Source organism: Pelodiscus sinensis, chromosome 3, assembly GCF_049634645.1.
Source record: "Pelodiscus sinensis isolate JC-2024 chromosome 3, ASM4963464v1, whole genome shotgun sequence".
Taxonomy (NCBI): Eukaryota; Metazoa; Chordata; order Testudines; family Trionychidae; genus Pelodiscus; species Pelodiscus sinensis.
In genome coordinates this window covers 81,788,257-81,813,842 of record NC_134713.1, presented here as the reverse complement: position 1 = coordinate 81,813,842, position 25,586 = coordinate 81,788,257, and the positions used below count along the sequence as shown (strand labels likewise).

General features: G+C 42.2%; 1 protein-coding gene across 6 annotated transcripts in view; it reads left to right on the top strand.

The window, feature by feature from the left end:
- Nucleotides 1-25,586, top strand: part of HS3ST5 (heparan sulfate-glucosamine 3-sulfotransferase 5) — a 252,868-nt gene that overhangs the window by 25,101 nt on the left and 202,181 nt on the right. For 5 of the 6 annotated variants that reach the window (XM_075924005.1, XM_075924003.1, XM_075924004.1 and 2 more), the window contains one exon: nt 773-806. The exons of the other annotated variant lie outside the window; for it this stretch is intronic. The gene's annotated coding sequence lies outside the window, so the exon portion shown is untranslated. The remainder of the gene's footprint in view (nt 1-772; nt 807-25,586) is intronic. 6 annotated transcript variants of the gene reach the window in all.

Below are 25,586 nucleotides of genomic sequence, written 5' to 3'. Positions count from 1 at the left end.
CTGAAAAATTAGCATGCCCCTTCCGGAAAAGGGGCCAATGTAGACGTAGCCCATAAGAGACACATTTGGGTATTGGGAACTTAATCCTGAACTTTGTGAGGTCTGTAATGCACTTCATGATATTTGGGATTGGTGCAGGTGTCAGTTTTACCCTCATGGAGCTAAGATGTGTGAGTTGCTATTATTAGTGTCTTTAATACTGAAGTGAGCAAGCAAGAGATGACTAAATATCATGCTAAAATGTTTGTTGTCTTTGGTTGCCAGTTTCTTGCAAAAAAAATAAATAAAAAGGTATTTGGTGTAAAAGCCAAAATGTGAGTATGGAGGAAATATAAATAATTTCCCTTAGAAAGACACCTCAGCCCATACTAATCCCATGTAAGGGCCAGGAACAAACACAGTACTTAAGCACTGATGAGCTGAATAACGCTGGCTGCAGAGCATAACTAAGGAAATTGCTGAGCTACCCATTGCAGATGAGAACATATGCTATAGTCTCTGAAAGGGTGGAAGAGTAGCCACTTCGCAACTGTGTGATATGGAGATCTGAGGAGCATTATGTCTGGCACCCAAAGCTTCCCAGAGCTATCACTTGGTTAGTGTAGCTTTGGCCTGCTCCAAATGCAGGGAAGCAACTCTGATACATGCCAGCCCCAGAAGATGAGCTGATACTTCTCCTTGGTTTACCATCCAACAAGTCTGTTAGTTATTCAACGTACAAGTAGAGTTCAGATTTTTTTTAAATACAGATTTATTTTATTTTGTATTGTAGGAGACAACCAAGAATAGGTGCACCTTCAAAAAAAGTAAGTGGTCCTTTTTCTTACACATTATTGTTCAACGTATGCATTCATTTAACGGTGATACATTTTAAGGTTATCAGACCAAACATATATTTTCAGTAATTGTCAAATTATTCTGGGATGAAAGTGGGAGATATGCACCCATGAGACCTTTACATGGGCTTTGCAGAATGTGATCGAGCGAACAGATGCATGTATCTGGGTTAGGTTCTGAGTATAGCACTAGGGGATAGATGCTTGCAGTCTGTTTTCAGAAATCATGGTTTCATGGTTGCCAAGTCAGAGCCATCCCAAGTGAGAGTGAGGTGATGTGGGCAATAAGATAGTGGAAACATGGGTCTCACCCATATCTATTGGGTTTGGATGGGTTCAGATTGGGTGCTCTCACCAGTCAGTATGGTATTCTCCTCAGCTTTTTAGCAGAAGACAGGGACTTCTATCACTTTTTATGGCCAAGTCATGCTGTTGCAGCCTGTTATGTTTCCTAGTGGTTGTTTTTTGTGCCTGTGGGACTAATTAGCATATACGAATATGGGAGCAGATGCTGTTCGGGACTACCTACTTCTTAGTTTTGAGAATTATCTCCTTAAGTCACCATATTGGTTTGTGTCATTCATCCTCAAATGCAAAAAAATATATATTTTTTAAATTATTATGCAAGATCAAAGGACTTTCCAGCTCACCTAAATTAGCACAAATAATTACATAGCCCCTAACTCACCCTCCAGGTCTCTCAGGACCACTTCAAACCCCTGTCAGTTTTACTCCACCCTCTTTCACTAAACATTCACTAAAGAAATTGTGATTTGGAGGACAGAGAATTGCTTGAGAAAGAAAAGAAGCGTAAGGAGGTCAGGACATGGCATGGTATCAAAAGCTCATCAGTAGCTATTTGCTGTTCTCATTGGAGAATGGAAGCTTAAGTCTATTGGGAAAGGTATAGCTTGTTTCATAGAGCATCTCTGCTTTTTAATGCTTTGTGTTGCTGTGGGAGGATGGGGGAGCCATACTTATGCAGCAAAATTGGCCTCACTGGGCCCTGACATATTTGTTTCCTGGTCATGATGTAGTTAACAGTCAGGGTGCCAGAGGCCCTGCACGTTATACTCCCATTGCTTGCAACAGCTGACTGGGACTTCTGGCCAGATAGTGCAGTGTTCTGCAGTGCACTCCTCTAGCATAGTCAGTCACTGGTATAGCTGTCCCAGCTGCTCCTCAGCTCCAGGGTATCAACAGACATGACAGTGTGTGGTGTCCACGCATGCCCAATTCAGGGCACAGGACCTGTTTGACTAGCATGAGAAATAATGTTGTAACATGACTGGGTGTTGATGCTCACTAACCTTTTTTTTCCCCAACTTATAAAAAAAACTGTAAATACAATTGAGGTTCAAAAAAAAATCATTAATATAAATTTCAGGCATATTTGTAATAGTAGTAAGCTTTTAGGGGATCTCCCCTAGTATTCCCTTGGGCATTGTATCAAATAACTTGATAGTGGTATCACTGTTTATTTGGCCATGTCATAATATTGTCTAGTTAGGAACTGAGGATCTTATCTATGGGAGGAGGAGTAAAAGAAATTCTATATTATATAGCCATCACTTATAGCCTGAATCTGTGAGGTACAGTGTTCCTTTAGCTACCACTGTCTTCACAGTACAGTACTTCATGGGATTAAGCATTGTTTATTCTTCAAAGACAGTCACTTCTCACTCCCATTAAAACATACAGTGGGCCACATTCGCTAATCAATTATCTTAGGGCTCCTCAAGTAATATAATAATAGTCATATGGGCCTTATGCTACTACTATTCTGTACCATCAACATTCATGGGAGCTTTGTGGAAAAATGGAAAGTAAAATACAGTTTAAAAGTTTTTGAAAAGAATATTCAATATCTGATTTAGTTATTTTACAGTTATAAAGGATGAATATGTGAAGGGGCAGAAGCAAAGAGCATGGATTTGTATTGGCATTATAGTCAAGGAATTGGAGTTAATGGTTTTTTTTTTAAATGATATGATGTATGAGTGGCTATGATATAAATCAGGGGTGGGCAATCATTTTTGCAAGGGGGCCACTTTAAGAATTTTGGCAGTGATTGTGGGTTGCCCCTGAAGAAGTGGAGCATCCGGCAGAAAGGGCGGAGCCTCAGACTAAAAGGGGCTGTTCTCTCTAGCTGCGATCAGCCCTTGGCAGGGGAGGAGGAGACTTTGTGCATTCTCCCCACGCTCAGGCCAATCAGAGCCTGGGAGTGGGGAGCATGTGTGAACTGTCTTGCCCCCCTCCATTGCCCTGCTAAGGGCACACAGTGACTAGAGGGAACCGCAAGCCATTTTCAACAGCTGGTGGTTTCCTCTGTTGCTTCATGCCCTTGGTGGGGAGAGACTTCACTTGCTCCCCCATTCCCAGGTTTTGATTGGACTGGGAGAGGGGAGCAATTAGGCGGCCGTGGGACCGATCAAACAGGTTAGTGGTCTGGATGCAGCCCGCGGACCCTATCTTGCCCACCCTTGCTATAAATCATGCTGCTGGCCTTTCCCCACTGCTGACTAGACTAGGAAAGGAAAGACAGGCAATAGTTATTATATGGAATAAGTAATAACATGGGCCTGTTATTTGTACAGATTTTATTGATTAGGGTGAGAGGAAGCAAGATGATACTTTTAAATTAACAATTCACAAAGGAACATCATTCTGTACAACTTTATGGGCTAAACTCCGCTCTTGGATATGCATGTATGTCTCTGTTATAGTCTTACTTCACTTGTGATGATCTCATTTTAAATCTGTTCACTAAGAAATATAGGTTATGTTTACAGAGGAAAATGTTCTTGAACAGGAAGAAATGCCATATTGGTATATTGTGAGCCATTATATAATTAGTGTATTGCTATGAAGGAGATACAACAAACATGGCTTAAGTCAGCCTATCTAGTTCAATGGCTGTTGACTAATAGTGGCCATTGCTAGTGCCTTCAGAAGCAGTGAACAGAACAGGGCAATTAATTATCAAGTGATTATCCGTTATTGTCCAGTTCCAGTTTCTAGCAGTTAGGTTTAGGAACACTCAGAGCTGGGTGGGTGCATAACTGACTGGATCATCATTCTCAGAGAGTGGTTATTAACCGTTCAAAATCATGCTGGAAGGGCATAACAAGTGGGGTCTGTTTTGGAACCGGTTCTGATCAATAGCTTCATCAATGATGTAGAAGATAGCATAAGGAGTACAATTATTAAGATTGCAGAAGATACCAAGCTGGGAGGGGTTGCAAGTGCTTTGGAGGATAGAGTCATAATTTAAAATGATCTGGACAAACTGGCCTGAGGTAAATAGGATGAAATTCATTAAGGACAAATACAAAATACTCCAATTAGGAAGGAGCAATCAATTTCACACATACAAAATGGGAAGTGACTGTCTAGAAAGGAGTACTGCAACAAGGCATCTGGAGGTCATAGTGGACCAGAAGCTGAATATAAGTCATCAGTGTGATGCTGTTGCAAAAAAAGCAAATATTCTGGGATGAATTAACAGGAGTGTTGTCAGCAAGACATGAAAAGTAATTCTTCCACCCTATTCTGTGCTGATTAGTCCTCAACTAGAATACAGGTTCATCCTCTCAAATCCATGATTCTCTGGTCTGCACTGGCAGGTATGCAGCCAGCAGCCACTGGGAGCCCCGGTTTGGGGATACCCAACCAGACTGACAGCAGAGGGGCTGATGGTGGCTGGTGAACCCCAATCCATGGATCACAAGCCTCACTGGCAACAGCAGAGCTGGTTGTGTCTGGGGATCCCCAGGGCCGGGGATCCCCGGCTGCACTGGCAGGAGCATAGACAGTGGCAGTCACAGAACCCCAGCTCCAGGGGTTTCCAGTTGTGCAGGCTGCAGCTGGGCATCTTGACCACTTTGGTCAAGTTTAAAGCTCCCTGGCTGGATTGGCAGAAGAGTGAGATAGTAGGCTGGGAAGCCAGCAGCAGGGGACCTGTCCTAGTCCTGCAAAATCCCTTGTTTGGGACTGGTCAGGTACAAAGGGTGCTGGACCAGAGAGGTCCAACCTGTATTGTGTCCAGTTCTGGTCACCACATTTCAGGAAAGATGTGGAGAAATTGGAGAAGGTCCGGAGAAGAGGAACAAAAATGGTTAAAGGTCTAGAAAACATGACCTATGAGGAAAGACTGAAAGAACTGGGTTTGTTTAGTTTGAAAAGAAAAGACTGAGAGGGGACATAATAACTTTCAAGTACCTAAAAGGGTGTTACATGGATGAGGGAGAAATATTGTTCTCCTTGGCATCTGAGGATAGAACAAGAAGCAATGGGCTTAAACTGCAGCAAGGGAGGTTTAAGGTTGGACATTAGGAATAACTTCCTAACTGTCAGTCTGGTTAGACTGGTAAACATTGGTAAACATTGGAGCAAATTGCTTAGGAAGGTTGTGGAATCTCCATTTGTCGTCTAATTGGCCTGGAGGTGGGGGAGCTTGCGGTGCTTCCTCCTGCTCTGTGAGCAGCATACAGTGCTTTGAAGCGCCGCACACTGCTCACGGGACAGGAGGAAATGTCATGTGCTTCCCCGCCCTCAAATCCTGATTGGCCTGGGGGCAGGGGAGCGCACTTCAAAGTGCCATACGCTCATGCAGGGTGGGAGCAGGGTGAGGGAAGTTTCACACAGCTCCCTCGTCCACAGGCCAATCAGGACTTGGGGGCAGAGGAATGCGTGACATCTCCCGCCCTGTGAGCAGCGTGTGGCACTTTGAAGCACCCCGTGCTCCTCGTGGGAGGTGGGAGGGTAGGGCGGGAGGAGGCTTTGCATGCTTCCCCTGCCCTCTGGCCAATCAGGGCCTGGGGGCGGGGGAGTGTGTGAAGCCTCTTCCTGCCCTCCCAGGGGCATGGGTGCCTCATGTGAAGGGGAGGCAAAGGGGCTCCTCCCCCAGACCAATTATGGTCTGGGGCTGGGGAAGCCCAGAAGCATTCTGCCCCCGCCTCTTCCTGATTAGGGCCCGCCCCTTCTGGATTAGGCCCTGCCCCCTTCCGGGGATGCCCAGGGCCACTTCAAAAATTTGTAAAGTGGCCACCGGCCAAAAATTATTGCCCACCCCTCATGTAGATGGTGCTTGGTCCTGCCATGAGTGCAGGGGACTGGACTTGATGACCTCTCGAGGTCCGTTCCAGTTCTAGTGTTCTATGATTTACTATAATCTCTGATCCCTGACCATATTCACTGCCTATTCATTTCATTGGTTTGCTGTGGGATAGGGTATACAAACCCCATGCTGGGACCAAAGTGGATAAAATACTATAATGGGCCATGCTGGTTCCATTCTTCCAATCCTGCAGAACATGCTGCAACTGGATACAGAGCTGAAAAGTGAGTAACTCAGGTCAGAAGCAGAAGGCTGGGGAGGAGTGCAGACCTACGTTGCAAGATTCTGTAAAAGTAGGTAGAGATGTCTCTATGAGAGACCGAGGACTGCATGCTGAGCCCCGTTGAGGTTGATGGTTTGCTTTCCCTTTTTATATTTTCTTTTTCCTTATCTGGAACTAGAAACGGAGAGAGCAGTGGTAGAAAGCAACCCAGGGAGGGTAACACAGAGGTTACACAAACCTCTCCAAGGATCAGCACTCCTCAAAAACTGGGTCAGAACCCTGTGGAGTTGGATTTCCTGGGTTCCCCTACTGCTAACCACCCTTGGCTAACTGGATGCTAATCACTAGGCAACTAAGCTCACTTGAGGCCCTGCTATAGGTTAAATAACTCTTTATTAATTTTCTCTATACCAGTCATGATTTTATAGACCTCTATCATCCCTCCTCAGTTATCTTTTCCATGAAGTGATAGAAAAACTGGCTCCCATTTTAAAGGATAATAACATTATAATGTCCTTTTTCAAATTATCCCTAGTTTATAGGAATCTTATAATTAGTTTTAATAGTAAGTAGAATCACTTTATTGGATTATGTATGCAATAACTGTTGTGAATCATTGTGTGCTGAATAACTTAAACCCAAATGATGCATTACAAAAGTACTTAATATGAAGTAAATACAATTGTAGATGCACTCATGTATCCTTTCAGGTTCATCTGTGTCAGATTAATCTATGAAACAAGTCTAAGACATTAGACAAATTTGAGGATATTACTGCAGTTCTGCCAAACTTTGCCAAGATGCATCTTTATTTTGCAGAATTTCCCTCTTTAAAACAAACAAACAAACCCTGCTGTATCCAAACATGAATTTTAAAAGTGGACAGAGAAATTCCTCCTTTTTCTGAATGGATAAAATAACTGTTAGATACATAACACTTTACACTTCATTCATCAATAGCTGATTCATTTTGTAATGAACAAGAGCAGATTAGTTTCAACCATATTAAGTAAAAAACGGTTACAGTGTAGACTGATGTCATTAGCTCTACATTTTGCATAATTATGGAGTGTAACATAGAAAGCACTGTAATTCGTCCACTGTTTAGGCATCAATAAGTATGGATAAGGAATGAAGTATGTGGATCTGCATTGGCAATGTACAGGATCTAGACTTGCTGATAAGTAACCTTCTTTCTCTTAATAATACTGTCAGAACAAGAGCTGCAGTCTAGGATAATGAAACATCTTTCTTTACAGATCTTTTGTAACATTGCTCAAGTCACAGTACCTGAAGATCACTCTTTGCTCACATTCTACCAGCTTCAAAGTGACTTCTGTAGTGTGTTTCACTGATGTTTGCATTACTGAGATATACAAAGCTGTCACGTTATTTCTTGATTTGACTATTTGACCAAATACCATTGATCAGGTATGTATCTTCACACACTAGACATGAAAACCATATTTCCATTCTGAAAAGTGGGTACCTCCCAAGATATTAAACACCAGAAATTGCTTTATATTATTCCTGTCTGCTTAACAAAAAACAACAACAAAAATACCATGTCCAGGGAGAGGCTGCTTCTATGGTTAATGAACAGCACTGAAATGAAGAAGACCTGAGTTTTTAGTTCCCAGCAGTGCCACAGGCTTCCTGTTTGACCCTGGGAAAATTCTTCTGTCTTTCCCTTTGTTTTGTGCATTTAGATTTTAAGATATTCAGAAAAGTGACTGTTCTGACTGTGTGTTTGTACAGGGCTTGACACAATGGGATCCTATTGTTATATCTATAGTAACATAGATATAACAAGTAATGTTAAGTTTAAGTAGCAAAGGGTATGTCTACACTAGCCCCCTAGTTCGAACTAATTAGGGAGGCTAATGTAGGCATTTGAAGTTGCAAATGAAGCCTGGGATTTAAATATCCCGGGCTTCATTTGCATCTTCCCGGGTGCTGCCATTTTTAAATCCCCCTTAGTCTGAACTCCGTGCCCGCGGCTACACGCGGCATGGAGTAGGTAGTTCGAATTAGAATGTCTAATTCGAACTACCATTACTCTTCCACAAGGAGTAATGGTAGTTCAAATTAGAGATCCTAATTCGAACTACCTACTCCGTGCCGTGTGTAGCCGCGGGCACGGAGTTCGGACTAAGGGGGATTTAAAAATGGCAGCGCCCGGGAAGATGCAAATGAAGCCTGGGATATTTAAATCCCGGGCTTCATTTGCAACTTCGAATGCCTACATTAGCCTCCCTAGTTCGAACTAGGGGGCTAGTGTAGACATACCCAAACTTAGCTGAAACTTAATACCTATCAAAGGTTTTTCTATATGGCTGGAAAATCCATTATTTTTTAAACAAAACATAGCTACATTTGTTTTCAGTGCATTTTACAACAGGTTGAACCTCTCTAATCTGGCATCCTTGGGACATGACTGATGCTGAACTGGAGAATTTTTTGAACTACAGGAGATCAATATTGTCTAGCAGCATTACCAACACTTCTACTGCTTACTGGGCTCTTAGAAGACATTTAAGGGTAAATCAGAGCTATATAACAGGACAGAACACTGAGACCCAGAGCTGGTGGCTGTAAACAAAATTTATGGGATTGTGGGAAACGTGGCCATACACATGATAAGTGGACATCTGGCTAACTAAAATCATGCTGGATCATGGATGTTGCCGGACCAGAGAGTGCCAGACTAGAGAGTTTCAACCTGTACAAAGTTTACTGGAGGTACTGCAGATCTTTGAAGGATCAAATGAGTTCTGCTTCCAATGAGCTTATAATAAATTATAAATTTATAAAGTTTGCATTTTCTGTTGATTATTCCTGATGACTTTGAAGAGTGCACATGGAAGAGTCAAGGCATGAAGTATGAGGCTGTAGAGGTAAACTGAGAAGACTGCTTTGGAGCTAAGACTTTTAGGACTCCCTGTTTCCCAGTGCCCTTTAGAGTTTTAAACTCTCTGCATGGTCCTCTTATTTTATTCCTGCTCTCTTTATTTAGCACATCTGTGTACATATTGAAGGCTGTAGGAACAATGCCTCCAACTGGAACTTTATGAAGTGCATTCTAGGTCCAATGAAACTTTCAATTTTTATAAAGTGAGCACGATTGATCATTATTTCTGTGGACTTTAAGAAATCCAGCAGGATGGCAGTTTTTAGGAGAATCAGGAATGACAAACTGGGGAAATGAAAAGACTGATGGGAAGCAAAGAGCTCTGCAGGGCTGTGTCTTGATTTTCAGGAGACCTAAACCTGAGGTCAATGGGAACAGTGGGTGCTCAGTATATTTTGAAATCAGGCTGCATAAGTCCAGGGAGAGGGATCCTTTTTTTCTCTTCTGCCCTGGTCCCTGGTGTCATGCAAACCTCCAACTCCACAGGGTATCTGTCTTCCAGTAATTCTTGGTGTCTTCCACACTTTCCCCTTTTTAAATGTGCTTTATCACTGGTTTGGACTTTTCCTCATTTACTGGTGGTGTAGAAGCAGCTGCTGTTGAGTTTATCCAGCAACTTGTACATGATCATACAAATGTCAGCCTCCTTCATTCAGCATGTTGAAGTGCTTATCAAAATCTTAATGGATGCAACATAACTGCCTCTGCGAGCTCTAGGGAGCTATGCTTGCACCGTTCAGCTTTGCATGGAAGATGTTGTCTTAGAATATTTTATTCAGCATTTTTCCTTCTGTTGGTTGGAATTTATGCATGAATTAAGAATTTTGGGACAGATTAATTTGTTGTTTAAGATTTATTTATGGCTGCTTTGTTTCACCAGAATGGGTGTGTCTAGACTATAGGGTTTTTTTGAAAAAAGTAGCCTTTTTTCGAAAACACTTCACCTCTGTCTAGACTGCAGCAGTTCGTGTTTTTTCAAAAGTAAATCAAAAGAACGCAGAAGTTTTTTTCGATCGCAGTAAACCTCATTTTACGAGGAATAACACTTTTTTTCAAAAGGTACTCTTGAAAAAAAGGCGATATTGAATGCAAACTGTGCTTTTTCGAAAGAGAGCGGCTAGACTCTTGAAAAAGTGGCTTGCTTTTTTTAAAAATCTGCTTGTAGTCTGGATGATGTCTTTCAAAAGAGGTTTTTTTGAAAGATTCTTTCAAAAAAGACTTTTCGAAAGAGGCTTGTAGTCTAGACATAGCCTTCGATACAAAGCAGTTGAAACAGTAAATTTGGCCCTACCAGTAAATTTGCCCCATTCCTGATCACTAGTGTGGGGGGGGGGTGTTTTTGTTAGAAACCCTTTCTGTGCACTTGGTTATATTGAAGACTATTTAAGTGCAATCCTATTTGGAACAGTGACTGTTTAAATAATGTCTCCAAACTCAACAGACTTTCCATGTCTGTGCATTTCTGTTTATTAACAAAACTAGAAGATTTACCCACTGTTGCGTGGGTCCTTAACTCAAATAAGTTTTGTTTTCCTTCATTTAAATAATTGTTCTGGGGTGCAGCTAGAGGTGAGGGGTTCAGTGTGCAGATTGCCCTGCAGAGAGTGGACAACCCTAGCCCTTTGTCAGCACAGTAGCTTGGGACCAGGTGAGAAGTACACAGCCAGCGGACAGACACACAGATAAACAGACACACATAAGAACATAAGAACATCCATACTGGGTCAGAACAAAGGTCCATCTAGCCCAGTATCCTGTCAGCTGACACTGGCCAACACCAGATGCCCCAGAGGGAGGGATCACAATAGGTAATCCATATGTCACCCACTGTCAGAGAAACAGAGGCTAGGGAATAAGTAGGAATAAGAGATCCTCCGGAAAAGGGCTTTATTCCGGAGGATCGCGCCAGTCTAGACTCTTTTTTCCGGCTTTTCCCCAAGCCGGAAAAAAAGCAGCGGCCATGTTTATTTAAATCCCGCGGGGGATATTTAAATCCCCCGCGGATTTCCTTATTCTGAAGTTGGAAATTAACATGCCTCTTCCAGAGAAGGGGCCAATGTAGATGTAGCCAAGATGTATCATAAAATCTGGCAAGTCTCACACCCCCAGAAAGGGCATCTCGCACCCCCAGGGGTGCGTGCATCCCAAGTTAAGAACCACAGCACTACGTTATGGTAAGAGGAAGCTGTATACCAAATTTGGTGGTCCTAGTTCTTACCATTTAGGGCAGTGGTTCTTAACGTGGGGGTAATTACCCCTCAAGTGGTATACATTTAAATTGTACCCCTCAAGGGGTAATTTGGCATATTTCAGGAAGTAATAAGTTTAAAATACAATAGGTGTTCAATTTTGTTCAACATAATGTATGAGGAAGCAAAATACAAGAAAAATAATTATTCATAATTTTGTTTTTGTCTATTGCCATTTTAAAAAGGAAGAGGGGTAATTTTGGTTTAAGCTTAAGAGGTAACAGTGCCAAAGAGGTTAAGAACCACTGATTTAAGGGGATTTCTTGAACAAATGGACTCATTCATGAATGGACAGACAGAAACACTTTTTACTTTTGATAGTTCTGATAGTTCTCATAGTTCTTCACAGCCAACACAGCTAATATTGAATTAGTTGGATTCTATCTGCTTTGCTCATCACCATCATAAGTATTTAAGTTCCAGTCAATTGCACCTGAGTAGTCCTATTGAGAGCCTAATTTAAAGACAGCAGGGTGCCACAGTGTTAACAGAGGGCTTCAGATTACTACTGTGTGAAATGGAAACAGTTTGCCTTTCAGAACCCAGGGTGAATTTGCCCAACTGTCAGTTGAAGCAGAGGGGGAACCTTCGTAATTACTATGCAATTGTTATGAAAAATCCCTGAAATAATAGTCAGAAAACCCCAGAATGCAATTTCAGTTGCTATTCAGAGTATAAACACATTTCAGTTTCTCTCTGCCATAGAGTTACAATATTTATTTTTTGTGTTGAACAATTTCTAAATACTAAGCAAAACAACACAGAGCACCAGATCTTGTTTCCATTTAAATAAGTGGCAAAACTCAGACATCAAGGGTTATGTGTACACTAACAGGTTATTTTGAAATAAATTGCTTTGAAATAATAACTCCTGAAATAATTATTATGAAATAAGTGTATTCCTCTTCATAAGCAGGAGTTATTATTTTGAAATAACCAGACCCTTATTTTGAAATAACGGGCTTGGTAGTGTGGATGCACTGCTTGTTATCTTAATATATAAAGGAGAATGTTTGTATGTTTGTGCTCTAATAACTTGGACATTATAAGAATTACCTCAACCAAACTTTCCATGGGATAACCGTTCCTCCAGAAGAAGGTTTTAAGGTACTTTTGGACCCAATTGGGTGCGATCTCAACCTGTAAAAATAAAAAATAAAAATAACCCTCTGTGCTGCACTGCAGGGGCAGCCCCACCCACTCTAGATCACGTGCTCGCCACCTGTGGCCCCCAGCGCCATCCAGGACTCACCCCACCCTCATGCACACAATGGCTCGGGCACCCGCTCTGCTCCCTGCGGCTACAGTTACCAGGTAGTCTAAAAAAAAAACGGACACACTTGATCGTGGGCGGGCGAGGAGGAACCGGCCAGGAGGAGAGCGGAGCTGCCCAGGAAGAAGGGGGAGGGGCCGGGAAGCAGAGCAGGGGCGGGGGCAGCGGGGCTGGCCGGGGGAGATCAGGAGAGGGGCTGCCAGCGGAAGCAGAGTTGGTCGGGGGGGTGGATTGGGGGCAGCTTGGCTGGCCAGGGGAGATTGGGAGAGGGGAGGCCAGCAGGAAGCAGAACTAGTAGCAGGGGATCAGGGGCAGCAGGTCTGGCCGGGGGAGATCAGGGGAGGGGTGGCTGGCAGGAAGCAGAGCTGGTTGGGGGGGTGAGGGGCAGCAGGGCTGGCCGGGAGAGATCAGGAGATGGGTGGACGGCAGGAAGCAGAGCTGGTTGGGGGGGTGAGGGGCAGCGGGGCTGGCCGGGAGAGATCAGGAGATGGGTGGACGGCAGGAAGCAGAGCTGGTTCTGGGGATAGGGAGGGGGCAGGGGAGCTACCGGCGGGAAGCAGAGCTTGTCGGGGGAGATCAGGGTGGAGGGGGCAGCTGACGGGAGCAGGGCTGGCCGGGGGAGATCGGAAGGAGGAGAACCGGCCAGCAGGAAGTAGGGCTGGCGGGGGGCGGGGAGTGGGACCAAGCAACACCGGGTAACTCCAGATAGTTTTGAAATAATGTGTAGACATGTCCAAGGGGAGCAGAACTAACCCAGAATACATTACTTTTGACAATACAATTATTGGGTAGGATTAACTCCTTTTCATCACAAAATATTTTTTCTCGCTCCATTTCTTCAACACTAACAAATGGAAGTCAGGGAGCCTTTCAGAATCTGAGCCCACCAGCAAGCCTTACAGCTAGGAAGACAGTATTATTTCTGAGTTCAGGTTAGAGTGTAATGATTTTTGCTCTTATTAGCAATCCCAATGCTAACTCGCAGGATACAATAATTTTGATTGGCTGTCTTAGGGCCTGATACTGTGCACACTTCATGCACTCTCAAATACATCTGGTGATTGCATTAGGAGTCAAGAATGCCCAACATATTGTAGTATGATTGCTTTGATTTTTTCCCCCATGAAGTATTTCAGCTCTCTGGTATCTCATAAATGTCACATAATGGCATGCACACAAAAATTTAATCATCTTTTTACAGCTGTTGTCCTACATTCTTAGAGGAAAAACTATTGTAACCTATTAGTTTTCTTTGCACTAGTTGGCTTATTACTACTCATCCTAGTTTGCATTCTCACATAAATTGGATGATGTGCATTCAGGTCTATTGACCATGAGAACCATAATGACCAGTAGTGGGTGTTTGGCATTAGTTATTAATGACATCCACCTGTGTGAAGAGTTAATATTAATTGACTTCTATATTAAAATTTAGTTTTTAAATACAAAGATTATGGAAGGCTGTTTTGCTAAACTATATGACAAATGTTTTAGAGGTACGATAGTGGAACTAAGATATATAGTTTATTCTGCAGACTGTAAAAGGAAAACTTTTTTACATTTATTCTTTCCCCAAAATGAATCTTGCCCCTTATAATTGTGGATAATTTTGGGGCGTCAATGAAGAAACGGCTCAAAAACCATAACATGAAATTCCTGATTGTCATTAAATGTGTCAAGTGTCAGTGATTTATTTTCAGGTTAACAATGTAGATCCACAGAAAAGTCCCTCCAGATTTTCAAAAGTGGGGCACCTAAAAATCCCTACTACTCAATTTTTATACTTTGGAATATCATTCAGAATGTCACATTTCAAAAATTGCTGCACATTCATCCTCCAAAAATCAAGCTTCTTTAAGGTGTTTCAGTTTAGGCACTCAGAAGCATAATTCACTTTTGAAAATCTACACTATAAATGCAAAAAGTAACGTTTATAACAAAAACAATGTTTTTTTGTCAAACAAAAGTCAAACTGCTGCAATTTCTGGTCAGTCTGGATTTGGGGCTTTTAACATCTCTGAAAATAAGTCTCTTCTTCAATATTAAATATTATCAAAACTAGATAACTATGAACATGAGTAAAATTTACTTTTCTCTTGACATGTACAGTGCATGAATTATATGAAGTGTGCAGCTGGTGCTCCAAAGGAACATTAAGAGCATATACTATGTTTTAAAATGCCTGCTTTAGTCATTTATTCATTGGATGTAAATTACTTATTTTATGAGTGTTTATTAATTTAAACTGAAGCATGTACATGTTGTGCTGTACTAGGTGTGACAGTGCTTTCTGAATCCCCACAGAACTGATTTCATATTTCATTATTTAAAATATTCCACTTCTGTTCAAAGTTCTCCCATCAGTCTGAGAATTCCTGATGTCTCTTATGTAGTCATTTGAATACAACTTTCTCTAACAGGGACTCCTCCATCTTTTCTTGCTGGTCATAAAAGTGGGTCCTGCTGGTATACATAGCTGCATTGAAGTCAATGGAGCCAGGATAACTTACAACAGCTGAGAATATGACTTGTGATTTTTTTTCTGTTCACCACAATTTCATTTGTAATTAGTGACTTACCTAATATACACACAAACAAATCCATCATATAATCCCCTTCCAACCAAAACCCATTATAAGGTAGGTATCATTTTTATTTACTTTATTATCTAACATGATGAGGAGAAGGTAAAAAGACCTTTTCCCCTTCCTTCTCATCTGCCAGTACACTTCCTCATGAACGTTTCTGATCACTTAGGGTATGTCTACACAGCAAAGTTATTTCGAAATAACAGCCGTTATTTTGTGTTTGTGTGTGTTCCACCCAAGTCTTCATCTGTTGGGACGCAAGGTCCCATTACAGCGGGCAGCCTAGGGAAGGGTGACGGGCGCCCCGGAAAGTTTAATGTCTGTGTCTTTTACCACTAGGACTGGGAATCCTTTGCGGCGGGCAGCCAACAGGCTGACAGATGCCCCAGAGTTTGCAGGGAGAGCTTATTACACCTCAGACTTTGACTGCTAGGATTCATGATCCCTTCGCAGCGGGAAGGCCAGGGAAGGCTGAGAGATGCCCCTATGGATCTGTCCTCTGGAAGCGACACAATCCAAATGCCCAGCTCTGCCTGTATCTGTCCCTTATGACCAGCTGGATTTCTTTTAAATTGTGCTTGGTTCTATTACAGCTGAAGGAGTCAGGTTAAAGCGTAAACAGTTACAGGTTTATTAAAGAAGCAGTTCTCGCAGCCTCGAGGTCAACAATTGGCATATCTCTGTTTACAGCCATCCAGGGTCATAGCAGCCATCATATCCGGGCGTTCTGTCAAGGCTTCAAAGACTCTGCTGATTTTACTGCTCTGTGTGTCCTGTGTGCTCCAGGCAAGCAAAAATGGATATTACGGGGAGTGTTCCTGTCTGGCTACAGTGAGGGCAACCAGAGTACACAGAGACAAAAATGCTTTGCTGTCCCTCATCGAGGTAGACAAGCAAGCAGGGAAACCTGAGAATGGGCTGTCCACTCAGTGTAGACGTGTTATTTCAAAATAAGCAATTTTGAAATAACTATTTTGAAATTAGATATTTTAAAATAACGCTGAAGTGTAGGCATACCCTTACTCTTTTCCTACCCTGGCTCACCCTTACCACTGAACTTTGTTTTTCACGTTTATAATCTGGATATATTTGTAGGTGACCTTTGTGGCTCAGGTTCATCTCTGTTCCATTGCAGACCAGGTAATTTGTTTGTTTCCATTGTCAGTTGCCTAGGGTATTATAATGTTCCCAATTTGATAATCAAAAACCTACATTTTACTGAATTCAAAATAAGTAATGGACAGTATTTATAAGGATTGTAAATAAGAAAAGAATGTTGAGTTTAACATTTAGTAGCACTGATTACGATTTTGTTCACTGTCTTCATTGTTTGGTTTTTAGTATCAATCTTTTATAAGGCATTTAACTGCAATTCTTGGTAAAATAGAAATTCATTTTTCTATTTAAATATAAATGCAAATTCCTCCTTTCCACTTACCTGTCCAAAAAATAAATAATAAAAAAGGCCACTGGAAGATCTAGCCTACCCCTTGCTTCCTTGACTCATGGGGCACTTCAGCTATAGGCTCAGCAGGTACAGAATGTGTGTTTGATTATTTTAAGGTATTGGTATTCCTTTATGCATGAAATGGGATCTTGCTGAGAAAAATATCCCAATACTTATAGTCAGGGCTTGACAATTAGGGCAATCTACTCGCCCATGGCGAGTAGATTTTAGCCCGGCATGGCACCGCAGTGTGAGCAGTGCATGCACAGCGCGGTCTGCACACGCACAGCGTGCCAAACTGCACGGCTGGCAAGTGGGGCTCGCCGCCGCGTGTCAAGCCCTGCTTATAGTTGTCTATGGTGTCCTGCGTAACATCTGGAAGCAAAGGGGGGAGGGCACTTTTACTGGGGTGGACGGCAGAAGTGAAGTACTTGCTTGCTGAATTTGAACAGCCAGACACAAGGGCTATAAGCAGAGCTCAATGCAGAGCTATGGGTTTAAAAGAACACTTTAATAGTGAACCTTGCTTTCTTGCAGCCCAGTATGAATCTCGTACTGAATACTGTCTATGTAGGAATATTGTATTGTTAATGCACCTATTAATATTGTTTGAGTGATGGTATGAGTTGTGTGAGACAGTGTATTGAGTAGGAATTGGCACTTTCAGAATTGCTCAGCACCAGCCAATATATGTTGTGGATAAATAAAGATTAATTATGCTTCAAAGAATAAATTTGTATTCTGTAACAACCATTTAAAGCTTGATAAATTAAGAGAACTTCTGAAATGTAAAGGTACATGTACGCCAAATGTGTCTTTCACAGGTCAGGGTATGTGTAGTTGTGAATGTCTTTTATGTCCCTGGGATGCAATGGTAAAGGAAATGCACTGATGCCACTTGGAATATTGTGGGGAGAGGGACAGGGAAGTCCTGATATTGAGATCTCTATGGGATATAGAGAGAGGCAAGCTCAGAACTGTTGAACCTGCAGGTCCACCAAAGTCTGCAGCATCTCTGTTTGCTGTCTGAGCAGCACAAGCAGGTCCTGCTACACATCCCTGTCCTTTTCTTGCACCTTTCTCCTCTCCATTCTGTCCTCCTCCAGTCTGTTTCCAAGTCTCATCTCTTTCTACTTCAGGGCTATGAAGGTTTGAGCCAGCCATTTGCAGGGGCCACTAAGCTGCACAATTAGCCAGATATGTTCTGTGATTCTGTTTGTTTGTTTTCCCCACCTTCCTCTGAAGTATCAGGCATTGGCCATGAAATGAAGCAGGGCACTGGATGGCTCAGGCCTAAGGTGTTACAGAGAATCTTTCTTAGATGTCAGGCTGGTGAGTCTTGCCTAGATGCTCATGATCCAAGTGATCATTGTTAATTGGGATCAGGAAGGGATTTTCCCCCAGGTCAGATTGGCACAGACCTTGGGATTTGTTTTGCCTTCCTGTGCTACATGGCGCACAGATCATTACTAGAATAATCTAGGCATATCCCCTTTAATGCCATTGCAGGGACCTCAGACGTTAGTGTTATCTCATTCTCTCTTGTTCTTGGCCTGTGGCACACACAAGCTTAATCTTCAGAGGACTGAAATGTTTTAATCCAACAGTTCTCAAACTGTGGGTTGGGATCTCAAACCAGGTTGTGATCCCATGGTAATAGGGTCACCAGGGCTGGTGTAAAACTTGCTGGGGTTCAGAATTGAAGCCCAAGACCCACTGCCTGAGGCTGCAGTAGAAGCCTGAGACACACTGCCCAGGGTCGAAACTCAAAGGCTTCAGCCCATGATGGTGGCTGTCAGGCTTCAGCTTCAACCCTGGGTGTGGGGCTCAGGTTACAGGCCCCCTCCCTAGGGTTGGGCCTGGGCTTTGGACTTAGGCTTTATTCACCGTTCTCGGGGTCACAAAGTAATTTTTGTTGTCAGAAGAGAGTAATTGCAATGAAGTTTTAGTATTCCTGCTTTAATCTAACACAAGTTATTGGACTCAATACAGGAGTGACTGGGCACAGGGTACAGACCTCCTATATAGAAAGACATAGGTCTAATTGTCCCTTCTGATTTGAAACTATATAAAGTTCAAGAACACATAGGACACATAGGTAGCAGCTTAACAATGAGTGGGTAACCCGAGATGTACTTTTAATAAAAATAATACAAAAATGTCCCCATTTTCCAGCAATACAATTCAAGGAAAGTATAGACTTTTAAAATGAGATAATTATGTCTTCTTTAATTCAAGTTATAACTTCTTTAATTCAATTTAACTGCGAGATACTTTATGTGAACACAAGTAATGGTAAAACATAACCCTTAATCTCTTAAGAATGTTTTCAGCAGTTTAATGGTATATATTGCCCTCTCATATTTCTGCTTATCAAAATACTTAACCTGCTTTTTGGTCATATTAGTCAATTTTATAATAATGGTCATGGGGGGGGGGCGGTAAATGTCCTTTTTATTGTTGGTCACTGAGCTATTAGTCTTGTAGAAAGCTATTATAGAAAGGCTTTTTAAAAATCATATTGATGTACTTTTCATACAATATGGTACTCAAATTATTTTTGGCAGGTTGTATCAGCAGAAAAAAAATCTTAGATATAAACATGCAAACGTGACCTGCTGACCATCTTTTGAGATCTGTCTCCTTTGACAACAAAAGCAGAAAAGATGTGACAAGCTCAATCTATTCAAAGCAACTAGTTGTTGAGATAGCAAGAAAAAAAGGTCTTACCTAGAGGTCAGTAGGACTTTTGTAGTCAGACAACCATAATGTGGATGGATAGAATGAACCCTTTCTCATGGAGTACTCAATTTATGGTAACCTCTTTTTTTACTGTTCAAAGGCTGTAAAATCTGTAGTTGTAAAATACCTAAGGCTACGTCTACACAGCAAGGTTTTTGTGCAAAAACCTGTGGAGCGTCCACACATCAAATGCGCTTTTGCACAAGTAAATCAGCAGTAAAATGGCAGAACAGAGGGCTTTTGCTGGTGTAGGTAAACCTTCTTCTATGAGGCATAACTCCCTTTTGTGCTACAGCTATTGCTCAAAAAGGCAAGTGTGAACACTCCAAAAGCACAGGTGATAATTTGAAGGACCTAGAGATGTTTTGACATCTAGACTCCCTTCCTGCAGTACTCCTTCCTAGTCAGCCATTTCCCACTTTATATGTGAGAAATTGATTGTTCCTTCCTAAGTGGAGTACTTTGCATTTGTTCTTATTGAATTCATATCCCTATCCTCCAAAGTACGTGCAACCCCCTCCAGGCTTGGTACCTTCTGCCAACTTTTTAAATGTACTCGTTATGCCATTAACTAAATTGTTGATGAAGATACTAGACAGAACTAATCCCAAAACTGATCCCTGAAGAACCTCACTTGTTATGCCCATCCAGCATGACTGTGAACTGTTGGTAATTACTCTCTGAGAACACTTATTCAACCAGTAATGCTCCTGTCTAACAGTAGCCCTGTCTTGTATTTACCTAGTTTATTTATAATAAGGTCATGTGAGACTGTATTAAATACTTTACTAACGTCTGTGTTGGGGTGGGCAAATGCTGACGTGCAGGCAACATCCGGTCCACAAGGTTTAGCCCCTGGTATAATCTGTGTCCTGTTCTGTTACTTTCCCAATAGATGTTTGGATACCTGAAGTCCTTCTTCATCACCAAGTTCTGAGCTTTGGATGATTCTGTTAGTTTAAAAAAAGCCTCATCTGCCTCTTCTTCCTGGTTACAAGGTCTGTAGTAGACACCTACCATCACATCACCTTTGTTTTTTTTAATCCCTTTTATCATTATCTAGAGACTCTGAACAAGTCTTTTCTCTTGAGTCCTTCTTGTGTGCTAGTAGAGCAGACAGAGTTCTTGGACCAATGACATTGACATGAATTCAGTAACAACAAAACATATACAACTAGTATAAAAGGATAGATGCAGCTCCCCTCCAGCAACTGGTGCTGTTAATCACAACTCCTTCTCTTCCCCCAGACAGGAAGTACTTCCTCTGATCTCCCTGTCAGGTTACTTCCTGAGTCTGAAATTGTCCTTATCTGGGAGCAGCAATTTTCTTTAGAGACTCTCTGGATGTGCTCCGCACATAACGAGCCAACTACATGACACTGTTAAAATATTCTGCTAGAACAGAAATCACATATTCTTTATTTTTCTGTTATCTGCCTGTCAGCCGACGGTCAGGGCAGTGAGTCCCTTATGACCGGCTGAAGTTCTTTTAAATTGTGCTTGGTTCTGTTACAGCAACTGAAGGAGTCAGGTTAAAGCTTAAACAGTTACTATTTTATTGTTACAGGGTAAACTTAGTTGTTAAATGCTACTGCTGTGTTACAGATAACACAGCCACTACAAAGGACAGGACAGAAATTACACTAATAAGTCACTTACAGGTACCATGAAACCCTTTTGGTTCTCTGAGCTCTTATTAAATGCATGCAAAATAGACACATAGCAGGTATAATTCTCACCCCTGCGTTCCAGACTTGGCGTGGCCAGAGTCTTTCTCTTAATCCCCCGGGAAGAAGTAGGGCGAGGTTGGGCGTCCCACAGACCTCAGGAGACAATCAATACCTGCCAGCAGGTGTAGATGATTGGAGCTCAAATGGGGTGGGCTACTATACCCCTCTTTATACCCCTTGGGTCATGTAGGCTTCTTCCTGGTCTCAAGTGTCCAATTAGGAAAAATGGCTTTGAATGCCAAGTTTCCCACGAAGGGTGCAAAGCATAATTCACACCTGGGAAAATGCAGATGTAAGCGGGGGAATGGTCCCGCTCTTGTGGGGAACTTTCCTGGCTTCTATACACCCCGGTGAAATGAACCAGTGAAAGGATCTGAGTCCCCGCTCCCACTTCCTTTACCCCACGGCTCCCTGATCCTGAGGGCTCCCCCTCCACTCTCCTGAGTAGCAGAGCCCTTGAAACCCCAACAAGGCTGGGCCCAGGTTTCCTGGGGCTTAATCCCTGACCTTGTAGTCACTAGGGGCAGGAGTTAGGGTGTCCCCACTCCGAGGTGCTCTCTTTACACTGCAGGCCTTCTTGGCCCAGTGATCACTTCATAAGGTTCAAAGCAAATACAATTTATTAAACATCAACTGATTAAAGAGAATAGAATAAGAAACAATGAGAATGGTTAAATGAGAACACACAGCCCTGCTCTGTAGCACAGGGACATCAACGCAGCAGTCTGCAGAGTGTAAGGACAGTTCACAGTCTCTTCCTTAGAAGCCCTGGATGTGCTGCAAGGGGCTGCAGGCTGGACACGCTTGCACTGGCAGTGACCACACAGCCTCAGTCTCTAAGGGTGTGTCTAGACTACATGCCTCCTTCGACGGAGGCATGTAGATTAGCCAGATCGGAAGAGGGAAATGAAGCCGCGATTAAAATAATCGCGGCTTCATTTAAATTTAAATGGCTGCCCCGATCTGCCGATCAGCTGTTTGTCGGCAGATCGGGGCAGTCTGGACGCGATGCGCCGACAAAGAAGCCTTTCTTCATCGGCACAGGTAAACCTGGTTTCACGAGGCTTACCTGTGCCGATGAAGAAAGGCTTCTTTGTCGGCGCGTTGCGTCCAGACTGCCCCGATCTGCCGACAAACAGCTGATCGGCAGATCGGGGCAGCCATTTAAATTTAAATGAAGCCGCGATTATTTTAATCGCGGCTTCATTTCCCTCTTCCGATCTGGCTAATCTACATGCCTCCGTCGAAGGAGGCATGTAGTCTAGACACACCCCAAGTGGCCAGACCCCTCTCCCAGTCCAGAGCCTTTCCCCACACTTTGCAGGTCCCAGTAGCTCACCACATCCAGCTGCAGGCTGTGCTGCTTGGCCAGTTCCAGCTCCTTGTGTTGCTTCTCTGTTCCTTTTGGCTTTCTGAGCACTGCCAGTCTGCTGCTCAACACAGGGTCTGCACTGCTTGGCCTGTCTGTGTCTGGTTCTGTCGCTGCAGGACTTCTTCTTGTACTCCTCTTTCAGCTCTCTGTCTTTGCAGGACCTCTTCTGCACACAGCTTGTTTGTTCAGAGACAGAGCCAGAACAATCCCCACTTACAACCTGTCAGTCAGGCTGAGCTGGAGTGTTGACTGCTTTCCATTGTCTCTGGGGTCTGTCAGTCTCATGAACCCTTCCCCTTCTGAAGCTGGTAAACCAAAAAACTCCCACAGAGTTTTAGTAAGGGGTAACAGTCCCCTTACACAGACAATGGGCACCTCTGGTATGTGATGGGTGAAGATTCCTCTCCTGGGACAGTGCAGGCGTGTCAATTACTGGTACTAGCCATCAGGACGGCGGGAGGCCCCGGGTCGTCAGCTAGCCCATTTACTGTCTGGTTTCTGTTTATGGTAGAGTCAGGGACAGGCAGCACACCTGTGTTCCCAGGGCATCAAAGGCTGATTGCCTTTCTCTTGCTCTCTGGGGGAGGCAGAAACCAAGATGGGGTTCGTGTCTGGCTACACTGCCCCCATCCACAAGAATGATATCTGTGAAAACTTTTCTTTTGCTTTTAGGAATTCATCTTTTCCTGGTCTTTTTCTTCAATCTCAAATTTATTAATCCTATCTTGTGATATCCCAATGTAATTTGTTGCCATAAAAAAGAGTATGACATCACAAATGAGAGCTGATTTCAGACAAAAGATAAGCAGTGGAAACAGAGAACAAAAATGTCTCTGAGACTAAAAATATGGAGGCTGTGTGAATACGTGTGTGTGTTTATATATATATATATATATATATATATATATATAATGAGTTATAAAATACAAATGGACATACTTTGTCATCTCCTGGTTCATCAAGAAAATCTTATTGCTTCTCCTTATGGTAACACTCTTAATAACCAAAAGACACTAAACTGCATCCATTAGAGTATCTATCTATCTATCTATCTATCTATCTATCTATCTATCTATCTATCTATCTATCTATCTATCTATCGGTCACTGTTTCATAGCTATATGACAAATTTGGCATTCAAAAATGACTTTTGGATATAAAATACTGTTGAAACAGTGCTGTAAGTATTCAAAGTAGCATTAAGTGAACAAAGTTGTTTCACCTGCACAATAAAGTATATTGCAAAACCAAAAATTCAGTCATATAAAGATTTGCTACCTACAGAAACAGTCAAGGTAGATATGGATTAGCTATTTAAGCGAGACACAATTAAGGCTAAATTGGAGCTATTTCTATGGTTCATCAACTTACATTGCAGAGCTATGAATTGGAGAGTGGGTGATCAAATTATTCTTGATTTTATCATCTTTATCTTAAACATCTAAAAGCTAACTCTTTCATAATCTGTCTGGTTTGTATATATTTTCCAGTCCAAAATCATTTTGAATGCCTGAATTTTTGGAATTGTTAACCAGTTTATGTTCTGAAATTCAGGTCTCGTGCGGGGTGTTCCAAGTTGGTGCCCAAAATAAATCTCTTTTCACACTCTTAGATTTCATGTTTATTAGAATGAACAGTTCTTTTCGGCTGGCTTTTTAACATGCGAAGGTACATATTTTCCACTTCATTGCATTTATTTTATACCAATAAAACCCCAGGCAGTAGAGTCCAACTAGGGGTAAATCCAACAGAGAATCAGGCTCAAAATATTTTGGATTCTATTTTCTTAAAGATTATTTAGAAATTAATTATGATTATTATCCAATGGTTTGTAAAGGTTAGTAGAAATTTAAATAAAAACACAGGGCTAACAAGAATGGCAGAAATTGAAGCACTAGATAAGATATCTAGATATTTTAGACCAGATATTTTTCTAATTTGTACATACAAAGTTCAAACAAATTGTTAATATATATTTAATCATAGAAATGAAGGACTGCAAGGCACCTCAAGAGATCACCTAACCCAGTCCCCTATTTTGAGGCAGAATCAAGTCTGCCTAACTATCTTTGTCAAATGTTTGTGTATCTGGTTTTTAAAAACCTCTAATGATAAGAATTCTACAACTGATGGTAACCTCCTCTACTGTTTAACTACCTTTAAAAAATGTCCACTAGTATCTAATCTAATTTCCCTGGCTGCAGATTAAGCCCATTCTGTGTCCATGGGAAACAACTGATCACCATCATTTTTATAAGAACCCCTTAACATGTTATTGGGTCTCCTCTCAGTGGTTTTTTCTTAGAGCTAAACATACGCTTTTGCATAGGTTTTTTTGTTTATTTCGGGGGAAAAGGGGGCATATGTGAGGACTTTTATTTTTCCCTGGGCGTGGTTCACACTCCAGTGTTCTGACTCTATTGTGTCGCCCTGCCCTGAGGGCCTACCCTTGCACCTCCCTAGGGCCTCCACCAGCCCACCACTCACTGCTCTCTGACCTCCCCCAAGCTCCTCTCCTAGTTGCTGAACAGCTGTTTCAGTGGGGTCCTGCTAAACAAGTATTACTGAAGGATTTCAGAGGGGTAGCCGTGTTAGTCTGTAACTGAAAAAAACTTAAAAAACAACGAATAGTTCTGCAACACCTTAGAGATTAACAAAAAATGAAGATGGTATCAAGAAATTTTGTAGGCACAACCCACTTCTTCAGATGGATGGAGTTAAGGGGTCCAGACTGCAAAATAAATAGCAGAGAAAGAGAAGGGATGGAGAGGGAAAGAGAAGGAAAAAATGGGAGAAAAATGTCAATGCGTGTGTCCATGCTAAATGAAGCTGATAGAGTGGGTTCTAAGTACTCTTAAGTACCCTCTGCTTCCTTTTTATGTCATTAGGATGTGGAAAGTGGAGGAGGGTAATCTACAGGTTGTTTAAACCTCCATTAGTATCAGACTTGTAAATGAAACTAAGTTTTGCAGCTTCCCTTTCAAGCTGTTTTTTGAAATTGGCTTATAATAATATGGTAACTTTGAGATCCATTAATGAGTGCCCCGGGCAAGTTAAAATGTTCCCCAACTGGTAGTTGTTGAGCACCCATTATTA